The 20,493-nt window shown below is 35.1% G+C and overlaps 1 long non-coding RNA gene across 2 annotated transcripts in view; it reads left to right on the top strand.

Moving 5' to 3' along the window:
* Positions 1–955: 955 nt before the first annotated feature.
* LOC148223960 (uncharacterized) overlaps positions 956–20,493 on the top strand; it is a 54,322-nt gene continuing 34,784 nt past the window's right edge. The window contains exons 1-7 of one of the 2 annotated variants that reach the window (XR_015803175.1): positions 956–1,035; positions 1,116–1,257; positions 4,829–4,978; positions 5,707–5,764; positions 6,559–6,707; positions 7,412–8,865; positions 14,987–15,101. This is a non-coding gene — a long non-coding RNA (uncharacterized LOC148223960). Of the gene's footprint in view, positions 1,036–1,115; positions 1,258–4,828; positions 4,979–5,684; positions 5,765–6,558; positions 6,708–7,411; positions 8,866–14,986; positions 15,102–20,493 lie in introns of both variants that reach the window. The other variant, XR_015803174.1, reaches the window with a different exon arrangement.

Here is a 20,493-nt window from a genome sequence, read left to right as displayed (position 1 = left end):
CACAGAATCTTTACATTCTCAGATTAGTGTAAAGTTCTTCAATGCAGGGTAATAGGAACCTGTATATATAACAATTTTAAATTATTAAACTATCCTTAAGAAATGATTAAATAAAGCATGTATAATTATATCAATTTTTTATTTTTATGATCTGTAAATGCCTCCTTTTACACACAGTTAGACACTGCATTTTTATATTCCAAAAGCCAATGTCTATACTTTTTCATTTGCACAAAAACGTATTGCTCTGTACCTCCAAAGGTAGCAAATACAAAGTTTGAGGAGGTTATGAATCTTCAAGTACTTCATAGGCAGGTGGATGTGGGGAGAAACCTCGAGCTCTGTTTAATGATGTGACTTCTATAGGAGAGGTTAAAAGGCCCTGCAAGCAACATTTTCAGCTGACTGCATATTTTCCTGATCCTGGCAGAATTCAGTGAAAATTTAGTCAGATTTTTGTTTGGTATAACTCTCTGTTCAAAACACTTCTCTGGATATAACAGACATGAAACACCTAAGTTCATGAAGGAATTTAGTAATTAGAAGATTGTGATTTCATTAGGCATTTCCTAACCAGAATATAGAACTATAGATGGGTGTCTTTTTGTAATTTTTTCTATGTTGCTTCATTGCCTAGGAATAGCCTTTCAGAGGCCACTGTGTGGAGATGAATTTGGTGGCTGTAGCTTGTTCAGATGTTAGTATGCAAAGCTACACATTCTTCATTTCTTCCTCCAGGATGATTTGGGGTAGAAGGTGGAAAGGGAAATTGAATTGGCTTGGTCCCCATTCTGAGTTTATATGAGTAATGTCAAATAAAAATGAGACTAAATGGAAAGTAAGATGTCTTCCCCTTTTTTTTTTTTTTAAATTAATATTTAAAACTGATTTTGGCTGAATGTGAAGTATCAGTTGAATCTGACACAAATTTTCCACCCTTAGGTACTCTGGATAACTTCACAGTCTTAGTGAAACTTCAGTATCTAATGGCATTCAATCCGTCTAAAGGATGGAGTGGTGTTAACAGCAATCATGGTAATTACACCCAAAGGGTTAAAATCTATTTCAGTGATGCTCTCTGGTTAATGGAATTGATCTTGACCTTTCTCTTGCAGATATCCCTACACAGATTTGTATATAACGTCAATGCTGTTCTCAGCATGTGTTTTGGTTAGTTCTCCAGCCGAACATATGCCCCTGCTGATACATTTGATGCAGCACATGTAGAGATAAGGAGTTCTAATACAATAAACTGTGGTAAGACAAACATAAATTGCTTCTGTGTGTGTGTGCATAAACTTCTGCCTTCTATTTTTTCCAGTAAAATCTCTGAAACCCAAACCCACATAAATCTTCATCCCCCTGTGGAAGACACACCTGATTTAGAGCTTATCTTTATTGAATAACGCCTCATTTTGTCTATCACCTACATGATTTGTCTGTGGAATACCGAAGTCTCCTTATACTACAGAAAAAAATATGACTTCTAAGTTGGACTCAACAACTGGGCTGCATGCTGTATGCAAGTTCTTACTGAGTATTTTGTTCATTTCCATGGGTGTAAAATAGTTGTGTACAAAGTGGGGATTTTATCTTGGATATAGTTGTTGACAATTTTTTTTCATTGTAAAATTCAAAGGGTCATCTCATAGGCTTTATCATCTTCTGCTACTTCTGGCTCATTTTTTTATTTTAGACCATATTTCTGATTCATGCCACATTCACTTAAGTACAGCTAAACAACTATTGTTAAATACATCATACTACAGGTGAAAAGGTAAAACTGTAAAGTGGTGCCTTATGAAACTAGTAGAGCAAGGTAAAGGTTATCTGTACATTGTGCACTAATGGAAGCAAGAAAATGAGAAATATATAGTGATTTTTTCCTTGAATGGTTCACTGCTGTAGTATCTTTAATTTCATTTTAAGGTGATGAATGTAAATCAAAAGAGAAAAAGATTGTTTCAGTCAAGCTAGGAAAGAGGCTTAGGTTTATTTGGATCCTCCAACCTACTCTTTACTAGCTCCATAGTACAAAAAATATCTGTGATTTATATTCCAGGGTTTAAAGTAATAGTTGTAGAAGTTACATTGATGTGCCAATTGATATATTTTTTATTCTGGAAATAGAATGCGAAGGACAATGACAAGTGGCAGAGATTTAGAATTATTTTAATATTTCTTTCTATAACAAATATTTCCCTAAAATCTAGAATGCAAGCCTATCTGTTTTGCTATAGATTTCTCTCAGATCAGTTTTGAGTTTAGGAAGGTTAAAAGTCATCCTGAAGTCTTTCTCTGAGGACAGGTATTCTAAGGAACTTTTGCCTCCATTTTCGTTGAAATTGTGGAAGTGCAATTATTTTTTGAGACTGTTTCACCTGCGTCAAATTCTTCTTAAATAATTCAGTTCATGTGAAAATAATTGAAGACGTATTCAGACACTGACAACAGCACAGAGAAAATTAATGAATCTGTTTGGTGTCCATGGGAAAAAAGCTGGAATAAACCAATGGACAATTCATGATAAAAGATCTGCATTAGAGTGTAGAGATAAGGAGGAGGCTCCCTACATCTACAAGCTGAATTTAGTGCATCAGATGTTCCTATTTGTGTAGTCACATTAGTTTATATTTTAAATGCACTGTAATGTTTACCAATAGGTTTCAGTATTGCCATTTTATTTCCTTTCTTGAGACCTGTTACTATTCATGTTAATGCTCTTGCTTTTTTAAGAATGAGAATTGATGTTACTATCATTACCTGGTATCTAGAGGTCATCCATTTCAGACTCAAAATTGATGAAATCAATTTCTAGTTTCTACTTGATAACAGAAAGAACAACAGGAGATAGAAAGAAACATAACTGACCTGAATCATGTTAGTTTTCTGAGGTGTCTCAGAAACACTCTTCTGCACTCATTTTTAAAAAACCCTGAAAATGTTGCGAGATTTGCAACAAACTCTTCTCTCAAAAGACATTTCACCTACCCTCTCAACTTCAAAAATATTTTTATTTTTCTATTTTGTTGTGCAAAATGTGTCACTGTTTTCAGTGACAGTGTTAAATAATAGTCTACAAAAACCATTTTAGAACATAAACGTTAATGTGCTACTGTCATGACTCTGAATTATAGTGATCTTTCATTTCCCTTATCTGTGTGTTGTTAGAATGCTTTAGTTTAGCCAAGACATAAACAGTGCTGGAGCCACATTGATTTCAAATGAAGGGATGGTAGCAATTCCTGCAGTTATGAGTTACCTTTCTAGGAGTTTCTAGCTAGTGAGATGGAAAAAGAATATTACAAGTAATAAATAATGAGCCAGAGAACCACTCATCCATCACTCTATTTTGCAATGATAATTTTTTAATAAGTAGGAGTCTGCAATGCCTCAGAACTCTTCCCCAAGTTCCTTAAGACATCTAATTATTCAGTATGATACTTTATTCAGACATGACTAAATTCAAACATGAAGATTGTTTTGAGACTGTGGAATACAGTAATAATCTTATCCCTTAATTTTCTGAATTTTTTTTCATTTAATTTAAATTAATTTATTTAATTAAATTAATTTATTTCAATTAATTAACAGTCATGCTAAAAAATAACAATGGATAACAGTCATGGTAATTATACATAATTTGAAAGCCACAATCAGAAAACTAGTCCTTTGTAGTAGATAACACAAAAGTACAAAACAAAAACTAAGTCTAGAGACATTTCACTATGAAATTCCAAGAGGGAGGAAAATAAAATAAGTAGAAGTGTCTGAAATACTGTAAGAGCAAGATCTGAAAGAGGAATTATTTTTTTTTCTTTTAGAAACTACTACATAATTCTAGTGAAAAGAATTGTGATAGTAGTCTACACCTTCTGTATTGGAGCTGTTTTGAAGCTGGAGTTGATGCCCACGGCTTTTCTACTCATCTTTTCTTGTCCTCTGGCCAATGGAACATATGAAGAGAGGGTAGAAACCAGAATCCAGGCAACAAACAGTTATCTTTCACAGCCTAGTAAATACAAATTTTACCATGGTTAATTTAAGTAGATAGACTTTGTATTGACCTGACAGGACTTAGGCCTGAACTGATTTTAGCTTCTTTTAACAATTTTCTAGGGTTGACTTTTGCTTATCTGCTTTAACTTAGCCTCATCCTCGATACCTGACACATGTAAGGGAGTAAATTAACAGGTCTAGCATACCAGGTAGTGTGGTAGCCCAGAAAACAACAGCCCCTTGTGCCAACTGACTCAATGGCAGCTTATTCTGCAGCTTTCAGAATTTGTATGCAAGCCAGGGTGGAGAGCATAAGGGAGGGGAAATAGACTGTGATGAGAAAATATTTAAAAATAGATTCACGGGAATCCAAAAGTGAGGGGGAAAAGACCCCCGTCAGCAGCATTGTGTTGCTCCTGGTGGATAATTATGAATTTTGGTAACTCATAGTGTCATGTCACAGGACAGCTCTGTCTGGAGAAGACCAGGAATCACCAATCTTTTGACTTCAGAGGGCATTGGAAAGGAAAGTACAACATGAGAGAAATTCAGTGGACAGTATTTTTTCTTTAATTACAGTTTTAAGGCCTTTTAAAATTATTATTAATAGACTATTGATCTTATTTTATCTAAATTGAGAAGTGTGGTACTTTGAATAATTTAGATGCTATCTGAGCTAAGAGTAAATTTTTGGTTATACTTCAAAAGTGTTCTACTTTTACCAACAACACTTAAACCATAACAAGCACTTTCGGTAAAGCCTTTTTGGAGACAATGTTATCCTCGGACATGCTGAAAAATATTTCTCTCCCATTTTTTTCCCTTCCAGGTGTCTGACTTTGTGAAAGCTGTGGGTATACTGGGCTGAGAAGCAGCGTAAGAGATTCCAAAGCTACAGACTCTGGTGCTGCAGGGATGTGAAGAACAGTTCCTGCTGTTAGAGGAGCCTCCTGGTATGGACAGTGGGATTCAGACACATGTAAGTTCCTCTGAAATACACCGTTTTGGAGAGGGTTGTACTCTGTATCCAGGAATTAAAGAAAACGCAAGAGCCTTTGGGATTAGACACTGGAAGGCTGAGGAACAGGTTGGCATTGGTTTTCAGTCTTGGTTTGGGAAGATGCAGAAGGGGACACAGGGAAGGCAGGAGAATGTAGTTTTATGCTAAATGGATTTGGGCTGTAGTTACTAGAGACTTGGATTTTGACCAGTTGAATGGCATAAGTTTTTTTTCCCAGTTGTTTTCTGGTTAAAACAAAAAGGAAGAAAAAAAGTTGCATTTATTTCTTTGCAAGTCTGGAGAACCAAGAAGTTTTTAAATGCTTGTACTCCACTTATTTTATCTTTAGATTTGTGTAGGAATCTGAGACTGAGCACCATGTGCTTGTTTCTTGCTACTCTTTCTGCATGTGTAACAGTCCTTTGCTTTTGAGCTATTTGCATGTCTCAAAGGAGAATCATTCACAGGGTTTTGTTTTAGGAATTGCCTGATTTTTCGAACATGCCAAGTAGCCTTTGTGAACCCTCTCCAGACCACCACATTTTCTTCTGAATGTCTTTCATTTTTGGTGACATAGTCAGCTCTAACTGGGTACTCAGTGCTTTCCAGGTGGAAGGGGAGCAACACGTCCAGCAGTCAGTATCACTTATTAAAGTGCATACAGCTCAATCATTTTCTGTTAAAGTGTTCAAAGTAGCATTTCTCAGGAGGATGCACCCAAGTCTGTGACTCCATTCACCACGAAATCTGAACGTACTCAGACAGGTATGTATTGCTGGCTGTACTTGTTATCTGCCAAGAGCAAAATTCGGTAGATGTACCTAAGATGCTGCAATCACAATATATACCCTTGAGCTGTGTGATTGTGAGGTGCTGGAAATCCATCTGGCTTGCATACATACATGTATTTTGAATCTTTCTAGCAAGGGAGCATTTAACATATGTTGTTTTAGAGATCTATACTCTCCATTGAAATATTTTCTCATTTCCTGCCTAAGGGAGCACCTGCATGTATTACCATATGTAACCATCACACAACTGGTCTTATGGATTAGTGGGAAGGAGAGTGTCATGGTAAAATCTTTATAATAGGGTTTAATTTGAAGTATTTTCTTCAAATAGACCGGGATTGATGCACTATTATTATTCATCATCTTTAGATATGGAAAGGTTTGACATGGTAAGAATAGCTATGTAAAATTTTAAAATGAGCTTAGAAAATTTATCTCTTGTCAACACCAAACTCGGTTTAAAACCAACTGTAGTTCAGCTGGGTTGCTGTATTTTTTTAAAATTCTGGTCTGATAGTGTTGCATTTTGAACAACTGAGCTGGAACTTTATTTTTTTTGTATGTGATTTTTTTTGTGTGTGTGTTATGAAAGACTTTTAATATAGGAGTCGTACATGAGACTTTCATTTCTTGGGCATGTAGGAAAGTGTAGATTTTTTTTTCACTGACTCACAAAGCTCAAGTAACATATTCTTCCATGACAGACCACCCCAGAGGACACAGTGCAATATGCTTTCCTGACTTTGTGTACATTTGTCTCTCCAACAGCAGAGTTTTCCTGAACAGAAAAGGTTCACATGAACTCTGAAGATCCATTTTTAAAATTATGGTGAAGAAAAAAACCTCATGAAATCTGAATTTGAGGACCTGGAATTTCTGATTTCAACTGGAATGAGAAAGACAACTATTTTAAATCAGTAAGTAGTTTAATAATTTCTACTGACAGAAAATATATGTGAAATAGGGTCCAGATCCTGTTAAACTGTTGGATCAACAAAATTAATTCTAGTTTCTCATTGTATTTATCAAAATCCAGATACTATGAAAGTAGCAAAAATTGGCATGAAGGAGCATATTTAGAGCAATTAACAGAATTTTGAGAAAAAACGAGGGAGTTCACATATTTTCAACATTTCAGTCTTGAAAAGCATTTTTTCTGGCGTTTTCTCTCAGTTTTGACCTGAGCTGGATAGACATTTGTGTATACATAGCTGCAGAGAAATTTTTGAACCTTAAATAGTTCTTTGAAATAGTAACTATTATTTTTGCACTTCTAAAAGTTTTTTAGAACTATACTAAAACCATCTCTATAAACACCTTCCAGAAAGAACGATTCAGTGCAGAATTTCAGCAATGATTAAATCTTCCGGAAAGAAGTGTTTGTTGTGGAAATGCTGACACAACATTAAGAGTAAAAGTGTGTGTAGACAAAATGAACAGTTTGATAATGGGTCTTAAAATGAGTGAGAAACTTTTTTTGTGCAGTAGAAGTGATGGTGATGGCATGACTAATTTTATTTAACTTTTGTAACTGTAGATTAGCATGTACATTTGTTCAGCTGTTAAAATTCACTTACAATTGTTTTAGCATTCTAAAATAAAATGCGTTTCTATTCCAAAGTTATAATGGACCTGCTAATGGAGTATTGACTACTGCTTCTTGTCATCCATCTCCTGGTGGAAAGGTGATCATTGCTTTTTACTAAATAATTCTCAGTTTTCTACACATTCACATAAAATCCGTTTTACAAGGAATTCATTCCACTCGCATTTGGAGATAGCTCCAGCTAGTGTTTAATAGTTATTTTCTGTATAGAATAAAAATACATTTGCAGGGATTTGCCAGGATTAAGAACTATCTTCTTAACTTTATTAGATTTGTCAACCATATGCATGTCTTCAGACTTGAAATTTGGGTGCTATCAACTTTACATACAAGGAAAATCTTATATAAAATTGATTTTTAAAAATATGTCTTTGTGGGATGTTTCATTGATATGAACTGTGGTTGAGAAATTATTGAGAAATAGTGAAGTTTAACCTATAATTCTTTGGATTTCTACATTCTTGAAATTAAAGCCAAAGAAAAGTTGGTTCTATCAAGCTCAGCACAAGAAGATGAAAAAGCAAGAAACCTCCACTTCCCCACTTTTTCAGTAGGTCCTTGGGATAGTTTCTGCTTTTATTAGAGCTCATATTGCCTTCTGTTTCCTGGAAAATTCCAGAAATTTTGGAAAATTTATCCGCCTTAAATGTATGTGCATGGTTGAATCACCAATTACTAAAGTCAAGCTGCACTTTGGAAAGTAATGCTTAGGAATGAGCTGTGGCTCTCTCTGAGGTTAAAACATTATTTCCCTGGAATTGTACTATTTTCCTAAATTCAGGTGTATGAAATCCCTGCTTCAGTTAGCAAAGAGTGGCTGAGCACAGAGACACAATAATTTTATAATATTTTTAGATCCTCATAAACGTATTGATTTATACTGCAAGAGCATTGTCAGAAAGTTTAAGCTTTCCAGTTTATATTCAGTCCAGTTCGTATTCTGCTTAATCTGCCCTTTAGCTTTCTAATGAACAGCTTTCAACAGGGCTGTAAAAGAAAGGATGAAAATAGAGAGTAGAGGTTTTAAAGGTTTCAGTTACAGACAGAATCTGTTCAGTGTTCAGAAATTTCCCAGATTTCTAGACAGGGTGGAGAACCTGTAACCAAACCAAAGAAAACTCTTTGCCATGCAAGTTTAAAGTTAGCTTTATCTATGATCCTCCACTAAAAAACATTCCCAGGTTTTGACCTCAGTTCCTATGGCAATCTGTGGCAACTCCAAGTTAAGAGTTAAAAGCTTTGTGAGCATGCTTTGAATGTGAGAGTTCAGCTATGAGATACTCTCTGTAGTGACTGGCTTTTGTCTTGTTACAACTCTCATGTCCTGAGTTTTCTCAACAGATATGGGTGTGAAAACTGGACATATAACATAAAAAGTGAACTTACTAAATAGACATATTATTTTTCTTTTGTTTTTCTATGCGGGGATTGTCGGAGACTTTGGTGTGGTCTTCCAGCCTGCCTCTATGGTAAGCTTTGCAGATTTTTTTTCTCCACTTAAGGAATTTCTTTCATGTTAGAACACAATGAAAGGAGTCATGATGTGGTGCAAATAATAGTTCCTTATGTTTGATCAGCTATAATCAAGTAATTCTAGTCAATACTGAGAAACAGACTTAACAGTGGTTACCATGTACTACTACCCAAGAAACACTGAAAATATATTAAGATCTGTATTCTAACCTTACCATATAGGTAGACACTAATGTTGTCACTTTCTGATTGCCTCTTCTTATGACCCCACATAATAAACACATGTAACATGTAAATATAGAATTTGAAGGCACGGACATTTATGGATAGGAAGAGCAAGCAAAATTAGCCATCTGCTGAAGAGTTTTTCAAAGACATTAATTTAGAATTGAGTCATTGATTTCTTGTAAAAGGTCATTGTGCCAGCAAGTTTGCAATAACTGGGAAGATGAAATATAAATTATCAAATGAATGAAATTTATATTTAGACACAATTTTATTTTAAAAGCCAAACTGCTAAAAATGTGTCATTTCACCTGCACTACATAAATCAAAGCTATTGATGTGTGTTTGATCTTTTACTCCCCTGTGAGCAAAAGTCATAAGGATAGCACTTTGAAATTCATAGCTACTCTCTCTAGAGATCTTATTTCAGAAAATCGAATATGCCTCCTCCATATAAAATTATTTTCATAGCTAATTGTAAGACTCTCCATTGACCTCCTGAGATCAGTCAATCAGTGGGGTGGTGTCTTAGTTGACTTCAGAGGTTGTAAAATTTCCTAGCACCCAAGTTTTCTGATATGGTAGTTTGAACTTTTCATCTACTATCCTACACCTGAAAAAATGTGAGAGATTCTCAGGCATTAATTGCATTAATTTTAAGCCATGTGGTCCTGCATAAGGAAACTGAAAGGAGCAGACTTTGAAAAGGAGCACAGCAAGAAAGGTAAAGGTTCTCTTACCTTATCTTGCAGCTCTGGAGAGAAATCCAAGCAGGGGGAAACCGTGCAAAGCATGAACTATGTGGGGATGTCTGGTTACCCTGTGCATTATTCCCCTAAGAGTCATAATTCTAATAGCAGTAGATTTTACTACTCTAATAAGGAGCAAGTTACTCTGTATAACTTGTTTTGCTACATGTTAAATACATCACCTACATCCCAACATGACTCACCATGCAGAACTGTCTAAGCATGAGGGAGATTCTAAAGAAATGTGGAAATAATTAAATTGTCCTTGTCTGCCCTTATTATTAAGAAGTTTTTATTCAATTCCTCCAACACTTGCTTTCTTTCTTGATTAACTTTCAAGAGCAAATGGTGTGCAGTAGAACAGCAGAGTCATCACAAAATTTATTCAAACCTTAGGGATAGAAGATAAAGGCTTGATTTTATGGAAATAATTGAAAATGCTTTGCAAATGTTCCATGGACTACAATACTACAATGCTTTTACAGTATAAGCAGATTTTAAAATGATTTTTATTTTCTGTGAGAGGAAGAAAATTATCATTCCATTTACATTCTAGCAAAGAGGAGAATGTAGTAAGGTTCAATAATGCTGTGTATTTGCTCCCAACAACAAAAAAAAGGAGTTGGCTGTTGGAATGTTAACAAAAATTATTATCACAGTTGTCATTTTTAATAGGAACAATATCTAGGTCTTTGATCTGTGACAGGGCATAGAAAATATTGTTGACTTGGCTAGAAAAATTAATAATGCATGTTATGCCACAGCATGTAGTACTTCAGAAAGATATTATTTTGAGAACCATTTTGGTTATCTGCTTAAGTAGCTGTGCTTCATGTTTTGATGATCCAGCTTTGCCCATGGTCGTCTCCTGCACGTTGTTACCTGAAAGCATTAAATATTACTTGGTTTGCTGCTTGCATTTGTCTCTGTCTCTAATAACTTGATTTTCACAAGCACTGCAAATTTATGCTGTCTCTGGATGGAACACTCCTTTCTGCACGTCTCCTACCTTGCACCTGTACCTGCAGTGGTACATGAAGGCAGCAGAGCAGTTCTGCAGTGCAGAGAGCAGGCCTCCATGGTACACTTGAGGCAAGCACTTCATCTTATATCACATAAGCTCCAGAAAATTATACTTTTAAAAATATAGTTCACATTCCCTCCAGGACTGCAGAACAAACAGATATTGGAGTGTTTTATTTGTAGAAAACATGTTGAGTACCCTGATAAATAAATGAATAAATAAATAAATTCTTATGAAATTTATCCTTTGCCTAGCATTTTTCACTATTGTATATTATTCTTCCAACACTGAGGAAAACTTCTGCACTCTTAAGGGAGAGATAAGTCCCTTGAGGGTGGTCAGATGTTTGTAACTTCCATTATTGGAAAAAAAAAAGCAGGAAAAAAACCAGTTCTGTAGCTAAGTTTACTTTCCAAGCTCCATGTACAGAGAGGAGTTTTGGACTGAATCTTTGTTTGAGAGGAAAATATTTATACTAACATCTAGTCTGTCATTCTTATTCTATTAGTTCATTTGGAACTTTACACAGAAGAGTCTCTGTGGGGCATAGGATTGTGTGGTTTACAGATAAAAATATGTTTGAAATTAGAAAAAGTACAGCATAAAGTGTGATTGAGGTACACCTTTTCCATTGATTTATAAGCAATAAATCTCAATATCCAATTGTCTCCTGTGTATCAGAGTTCTGAGGAACATAAATGATATCAAATTTTGTGTGGTTCAGCTTGGGAAATCTCAGCCTGTTCCCATAGACCACCTGGCCATGGAACAAAGACTTTTTAAAGCCACTACTTCAAAAATTTGGTTTATTGTGGTTATTCTTTTTAAGTGATTGTGGTGAGATGATGAAAATATCCAGACAGTTCTGTCAAAAAAATTATGTCTACATTGTTACTTCTGTGATGAGAGAAATAGTGGCAAATCCAAGTCTGGGCAGATCAAACTGTACTGAAGTCAGACTTCACACAAAGTCTGCACATTTCAAAGCAACAGGAAGATTATCCAAGTAAGATTTTGGAGCAGGTACAGTCAAAGCATTGGGATAGTCTCATAGGGTCCATGGAATATTTGCAAAGCATTTTCTCAGTTATTTTTGCATGAAAACAAGCCTCCCTTCAGACCCTGGAATACTGGTATTTCTGTAATTCTTGTGTTAGCACTGCTCTCAAAATCTGTATAGTACAGCTTCATGACTGACAAGTGCAAAAGAAAGATGCCAGAGGCATATTTCTTGCTGCTGAAAGAAGAAATTTGTGTTTCCACATTTGAACTGTCAGCTGTGAGCTGTTAGGATACTGAAGAACCAGATACAGTACTACTGTGTGTAGCCTGCTCCTTTATAATACTTGAACAGATCATCCAGGCACGTAACCACTCACACCCGCTTCCAGCTACCAGGGGAAGCAACTAGGCATCACTAGATAGATAACTGTGTTGGTCAGAAATCACAATACATTAACATAATTTTCTAATATATCTAAGCCATTAAAAGTCATAAGTATGAGAAGCTGTTAATTGGCCACGTAAGAAGCTTATTTAGATCCACAGTGCTTGGAAACACTTTATAATTTAGCAAAGAGCCAAAATGAAGGAAGTTGAATTTCTCCGGGGCTTGTGGTTTTGTACTTTTTGTATTTCATATTTTTGGAACTAAGTGGAATACTGTGAACAAGTACAAATGCTACTGCTTATTTTCTTCTAAGTATCACTGAGTACCTAGTATCATCACACAACCAGAATAATTTGAGCTCCTAGCAAACCTTGAGGAATCACTCTTGTAATTTGGCCTAGACCACATGGGTTGTAGGTCTCCTATTTCCTGTAAAGAAGTAGGAGTGCCTGTGTCAGGAAACGTGTCAAAGTGGTCAAAAAGAGAAATAATGTTTCAACACCACGAGACAAAATTAAACAGAATATTTATATCCCAGGTGCTGGCAACTTGGTTTGGCCCGAATTACTCTGTTGCTATTGAGTACTAAAAAGGACTGCCTGACCAGAAACGTGTTTTACAGTACCAGAGATAGCTGTGCATCTAATGTTACTGATCTCAGAAGCACACAAAATTGATACTGCTCGTATTACATGAGTTAGAGTGAGGCAATGATGCTACTCTTTTTATTTCTATTATTAGAGGGCATTATATTAAAGGACATAGAAAAGTTTGTGGTTTTTTGATACTGTATTTTATTGATGTTTCATACAGCAAATAAAAGTCTGCTAACTAGACAGATTTTGTAGAATTAGAAATCTAGCAAGCAGTCTTCCCTCATTCTCACTTTTATTTGTGCTCTGTATATGTGGAGAGATTTCAGGCCAGCCTAATGCATTATTCGCTGTAGAATCTTTCCAAGAAATAAATTCAATAATGAAGTAGTTGGAAGCCCTGTATGTTCACATTCGTAAATGGGAAAAGTATCAGCAAAGGCATGTTGTTATTGATTTTGTAATAAGCTGCACTAATTAACTAACTAATAGGCCAGCTGGAAGTCAAAATAGATTTTTTTTTTTCACACAGGTTGAGAGAAGCAACATTACTACTAGAAGTATTGGAATTTTGTTTTATTTCAAAGGCATATACTGGGAAAATTAACAAGTCGAAGCGATTGTGTAGTATGGTCTTCCCAAGAGGAAATAAATTAACAGAACTAATACAAAAAACTTTTCTCCGCAAAAACATACTTGTTTCTACCTTACTTGTTTAAATTAATTTTCTTTACTGGGAGTGCCATCTATTATTTTGATGTGCTTTATGGTAAATATTCTTGATTGCATCTACATACCAAAAGAAGGAGTTTTGACACTTTACATTTAAGAAATAGTCTTCAGAAATGTCAGAGACCATTTTAATGTCGTTACTTGGGAAAATACTTCAAGAATGCTCCAAAATGAGCTTTTTTTGAGATGTCAGTTTTTGAAATAATGCCGATAACAACAACAACAACAAAATAATATTATTAATAATAGTAAAAATATTAATATTATTATTGATAGTAATTATATTAATATAATAATAATAATAATAATTATATTAGTCATGTTCTCAAAGCCAGAGTGACCCCACAAGTAAAAACAGTGGAACATTTCTCACAGAGGGAAATTCACAGGTTAATTCCAAGTAAGATTAATTGGACTGATTTCAGTTTGGCAGGTTTCTCATGGATAGAAAAATAGGACGCAAGAATTGCTGTAATTTGTTTCATTATTTTTACTAAATTTGTAATATAAAACTCTAGTACTCTGAAGCACAGGTACTGAACCTCTATTACTTTGTAAGTGTATAGTTTACAGGGCATTTTGGAAAAGTAACAGAAATTTACACTATCGTTTTGTATTGTGGTATGCATTTGCATATTATTCTGGAGACCTCAGCAAAATTTTAGATGTTTCTTTATTGCTGTTTAGGTGTTTCAGTTCTTGACTTTTGAGGTGGGATGTCAGAACCACCATGGTCATCTTGTTCTGACTTCCTTTGCCACAGAAGCTGTAGAACTTCTGTGAATGATATCTGACTGGAAGATGCACAACGTTCAGTAGTCATTGCTCCTAGAAAAAAAACCCTCAAGCCTTTATTCTCTTACTTTTATTGATAAACAATGTTTATTATGTTATACCAATGGCTAATTTCACTCTCTGTTCTAAAGATGGGAAAAAAATTATATTTAATTTATTAACCTTTAGTCTACAACTTGTACACATCTTAATTTGAGAAACAGAGGGGATAGATTAAAAAATATACTTTCTTTGTCTTTTATATCCACGTTGTATGCTTCTTTGCACTGTATTACATTGAATTAACTTTTTAACTTCTCTATAACTCAAAGACTATGATTCTTTGAATGTTCATGGGAGTTTATCTTTTTTTTCCAATTTATTGATATTCTTACTAAAATCTGAAGGTCATACCTGGATATAGTGCTCTAATAGTGGTCTTATCACTAGCACAGTATACACAGAGATAATGTAACCTTTCTTCTTCTGTCATGGCCTGTATAATAATAAAGTGAATAAATAATCCCAGGATGCAAACTCTTTGTGCCACGGTCCTGAAAGTTCACTGTGCGATGTGTTGTCTTCAGAAGTCAAGAGTTGTGCCTCATAAATCCATTCCCTATTTTTCAGAAAATTCACTTATTCAGAAGCCTGTGTTAGTGGACATGGAGATATTCCCTGCCTCCGAGACACTTGGATGAAACCTTCAAAATGTCCTGAGCGCTCCTCAAGCTCCCAAGAAATGGTGAGAGCAACAATTATAGGCAAGTAGCTGATCTTAAGGAAGTAACAGGTTTCCTAGTAGCACAGTGCAGACATCCTCCAAGCTAGCTGGGGTTTTGTGCTTCAAGACAACTCTCTGAGTTTTGTCTCCACCTAAATCAACAAAATGCTCTATGGCAAAATTATCTGTTGCTAGTGCCATGCACTGAAATGGTGCTGTACTTCCAGAGCAGGGCATCCACCTCTAGTCACAGTTCTGGCAGTGAATGCACAGTAGCGTTGGTTGGTTTTGTTCTTGTTAGTTTTGTTTGTTTGTTTGTCCTTTAAAAATTTTATTTAAACTTGAAATAGCATAGCCACATACTATGACACAATATCTCATAAGATATAACCCATATATAATCCAAAGGGTAGGGAGCTGAATTAGAGAATTTCAAATAGTCTCTAAGCCTGACACTAGATTTTCTTAATAAATGTAATTTCTGGACCTCAAAGTTTTTTTATAATCCCTATTATTACACCTCAACATGAAAGCAGAGCTTGCAGGAATGCAAAAAGAATTCAGTCTTTTGACCATGGTTCATAGATTGATACACTGACTTTAATAACATACAATTAATTCAATGAATTTAATATGGTCAGAAAATGTTTCTGACCATATTTATATTTTACAATGTTGATGCATTTTCAGAGAGTAAGGGTGACTGTTGCTGTGTTACACTTTGCAATTACTTATCTCATTGCAATCAACAAACTGCCAACTGATGATGATGATTTATCTGTAATACATCTATTGTTTTATTTTGGCTGGTGGATGTCATTTTTACATCTACACTTTGCTTCCATTTGACCATACTCCAGAATGTAGTGAAATGTGGTTACTTTTCTGCTGCATGACATAGAAATATGATGTATATGTCAGGAGTAAAATATGAAGTGAAGGAAAATGTTTAATTGTTTTACAGGTCAAGAATCTGCCTCACATTGTTTGCTTTTATTGCTACCACTATTGTTAACTCTGTTGGCTTTCTGCTTTGGGGGTGACAGTATATAGCAAAATCTCCTATGCTGAACTCCTGACAATATACACTGAAAGAAATATAATGGTAATGAAGGAATAGGGAAAATATGCCTTCTCTGGCAGAGGTTAATTAATTTGTCCTTTCTGCTTTTCTCTAAATCTCAGTTTTGTTTTTCCTTCCTTTTCCCCAGGAGATATGAGTATTTGTGAACAGGCTGCAATGTTGTCCTTTATCATTTTTCGGAATATGTTTTCATTTCACGTTATCTCCATCCTGTGTGGTCTTCATGTCCTGCAAGGGTGTGGAATGTTGTCATGCATTTCTGCATACTTCATGTTTCTTGAGAGCAGATTTCTTCTTTATGAACTCTGTTGTAGACTCTATTGATCCTAATATTTTATGTTCATTAATCCGGCTGGAAAATATTAAGAAAGAATCAAAATGGCATTATAGGCAGAGCTGTCCAACTTATCAGGTGTATAGTAAACTTCCTTTTCAGAAAGTACTTTCAACTATTTTTTTCAGATTTTTTTGGGTTTTGTTTTGGTTTGGTTTTTTTTGTTTGTTTGTTGGTTTTTGTTTTTTATTTTGTTTTTTTGTTTTGTGTTTTGGTTTTGGGGTTTTTTTGGCAATAAGAATCTCATAGCTTTAATCATGAACGTTTTCTTTCTGTGAGAAAACATTCATTACTGCACTGGAATTTAATTTGGCTTGGTTTACGATGTTTTATGATTACACTGACCAGAAAATTGGTATACCTACATCTTAGATGTGTTTTCAGAGGTATTTAACACCACAGATTATGTCAATCAGTTTTTTTTCCCCAATTTAGATGTGTTATCACTTTACTTAATTTCATCATGTGTGTAAGCTCAAAACCACTCAGTAGTGCCTCTGAGTAGTTAAAGCAAACCTTCTAAGGATAAAGTAAAAACCCATCAATTTCCTGTAGAACAAGACTATTGTGAATTGTCAAACTGAATCTTGCAGTCTTTTAATTAGAGATAAACTGGTTGTAATTGTTATAGGTATATTGTCTTTAAAAAACACTTGATACCAGTTTTACTTTTTTGATAACAAGGATGCTAAAGGTGCTAAGACTTTTTGAACTAGAGGTTGCACCAAATACCTGTTTGCATGGTGCCCAGTTCTCACAGCACAGCACACTTTACTCACATGGCTCTAGCAATAACCTCACCATGTACGGTATCAGTCATTCACCATAGATAGTTTTTAGCAGAAGGGTAAAATGAAACACTGACCCTACTTCCAGTTCCATAAAATCTGGGACAATTCAGATAATTTCCTTGCCTTCTGTCCTTCCTTTCAGATGCAAAGTTTATACTAGATAAGTACAAGAGTAAAAGCTGTGACTGTCTTTAGTCATTATTGTTTCAGTATGTCAAATAAAGGTTTACAGACCCTGCTGAGTGGTGATAGAATGACAGATGGATCATTAATGCATTTAATAATATATAACTTGTCATATTTGCTTTGGAAAGTTCAGCCAGTTTTGGTCTTTTTACTTTCCTATGTCAGCTCTGACATAGTTTTCCATTCTTATGTCACTTTTCATTTTGTTGTTCAGCTTGGATGTAATTTATAATTAAAAAGCCCCCCAGTATTGATTCACTGACTTATTGATCTGTTCACCAAATAGTTCAAATGAAGTCATTACCCTATTGACATCTGCATTTGCTATTTGCTTTGCTTTCATTTTACCAGCCTGGATACTGCAGAGTTTTATTTTTAAGAGGTGTGAAAACAATGGGCTTAGCAAATTGTAAGCATGCTGTGATTCTTTATGCTTTTTAAAGACTTCTCATTTAAGCATTTAAGATTTCTCCTCCCTCCAGGATAGCTATGTTGGAAGAGATTGTTGATTTTGTACAAGTGATATAGCCCTCCTAGGGATTAGTATTCCACTAACTTTGTATGGGTGTTCAACTCTGTAGCAAAAATTTACATTTCCCTTTCATATTTGCAAGGTATACAAAGATATTTTTCTTGTTTATATTGGTTGAAATATAATAAGGTAAATAATTCTCTGTACTCCCTAACAAGGTAAAAAGACTTTCCTAAAGGAGAAACAAATTTACTCCTTTGGTCTTCACTCATATTTCTCCATCAGAAATGACCACAAGTCTGAGTTCCCGGTTTTGCCTGTTAGTCTTGGAAGAATATACATTTTTTTCAGATGAAACTGCGTGGTAACCTGCCATTTCTGAGAAAGCCCCTTTAGAACACCACAAGTCAGTAATTGCTCTGCAAATATAGATCAAAATGGACCAAAATATAAATTTAAATCAGATTCTGTGACTAAAATAGGGAACAAAAAGGTACCTGTTTATTATGAAAGCAGTTTTTAAAAATATGTCAGATTCTTTGCAAAAGATGGAACAATTTTTACAACCAATGTGTTTAATTGGTTGTTTGCGTTTGCTTGCTAATATTTTCAAAATGTGAATACTGTACTTTTCCTCTTCTATTTTTTTTAAAGTTATCTCATCTTTAGTTGCTATAGTAAAATCTGTGAAAGAAATATAAATAAGAAATTAAAAAAACTCTCCATGTGCATGGATGTCAGGTACTTTCTGAACTTTTACTACTTCTTCTTGTCCATTTCACAGGAAAGAAAGGATTTGACATCATATTTGTGTCAGTGCCTGGAGTTAAATCCACAGTGTTACTGTGTGTCTGAAAATGCTAATACATCTACAAAAGCTAGAGAGAGCCAGGAAAGATGAATGTAAAGTTTTTTTTTTGTTTCATGTTCTGCCAGTGAGGAGGCACACAAAAAACCCAAAATACCCCAACAACGCAACTAACAGAAAACAACAGAAAAAGCCACCCTGCAAAAGCCCTCTGGGAGGGTACATCGCTGAGACGTATTACCTGAACTGATCAATGGGGTATTTCCCACCATAGAACAGCATACCTGCTGCTATATAAACCAGGGGATTTACCTGGAAGGAGGAGCCAGTCTGGATTTGGGAACGGGGAGTCTGGCATCAGTCAGAGGGTGGTGAGCAATTACAATGTGCATAATTCGGATTTTTCTACTACTACTACTACTATTATTATTATTGTTGTTGTTGTTGTTGTTGTTATTACTATTATTACTGTTATTACTGTTATTATTATATTTTGCATTCTTTTCAATTCTTAATCTGTTCTTATCTCAACATAGAAATTTTACTTTGATTCTCTTCCCCATTCCACCGAAGTGTGGGGAAGAGCTTGAGTGAGCAGCTGCGTGTGTTTCATCTCCAGCGGGGTTTAAATGACAGGCAGAAATATTTTTCTCAGTGCCACAGCTCTTGAAATTTAACTAGATTATCTATACTGAAAGTAAGAAACCTGGTTTCCTTTCAGCTTATGCAGGGAATCTGTCTTATGAGTTCTGTGTTTTGGCAGACTTTTCTGCCTTTAACAATGCATTATCAGGTGATATCTCATTTCCTACTTAATACTTTCAGCTATGTTTGACAGTGGAAGCAGGTTATAGTACTTACTGTGTGCATGAATTATACCTTTAGCTGTACCTAGAAATCTAGATGCTTCTTTAATTAAAGTTTCTGCCAGGCTCAGAGCCAAGATTTGATTTGTATGATTAGTCTGCATCTTAGATTAATATCCTTCATGCCATGCAATTGAATGTATTGCCATGAGTTGCTTTCAATCTATTCTTTATATTCTATAAGTAATTAAGTATCCATAGGTTCAAAGAGTAGCTCTACTTACCTGGAATATGCCAGAATCAACCAAGTTCATACCAGCTTCAGTGCAGATGGACGTATCTGAGCAGTCCTTGCTTTGTTTTGAAATTATGTATGTAGAGAGCTTGGTCTAAGCAGAAAGCCTTCCACAGAACATTATACTTTTTCTTCCTTTTTAATTTTGCAATGGAAAAAGGTACTGTATTCTTGAAAATTCCACATATCTGTAAGTATTGCTGTGCCACACTTGTACTTGACAGTGATCAATAGTTTCCCTTGGTTTGGTTTTGATGTCACAGATATGCTGACAAAAGAATTTAGTTATGTGGAAAGCTACAAGGAAAGAAAATAATGGGGGTATGTTCAAATCATCAGTGTGGTTGTTTAAGTTAGGCAGCTCTCCTTATCCTTCCTGCACAACTGAGGCTTGCTCTTCATTTCTCCAGATGTTCAGGATAGGTGATTTGTTTGTTTTTTTTTTCTCTCTGAATTGCACAGAAAAATTCAGTCTAGATCTGAGTCTAGATCTGGGGTCTGCAGTCTAGATCTAAGGAAACTATCATATTAGCTTCAGCCTAAAAGAGATTGTTCAGATTAGAGTATGTGAGTATTCATTATTTCAATGTGTGAATTTCTCTTATTTCTGTTTCAGTGCCTAGAAAATGGAAGACTT

The sequence above is a fragment of the Sturnus vulgaris genome, chromosome 4 (genome assembly GCF_052056855.1).
Source record: "Sturnus vulgaris isolate bStuVul1 chromosome 4, bStuVul1.hap1, whole genome shotgun sequence".
NCBI lineage: Eukaryota > Metazoa > Chordata > Aves > Passeriformes > Sturnidae > Sturnus > Sturnus vulgaris.
This window is presented reverse-complemented; position numbering and strand designations above follow the sequence as displayed.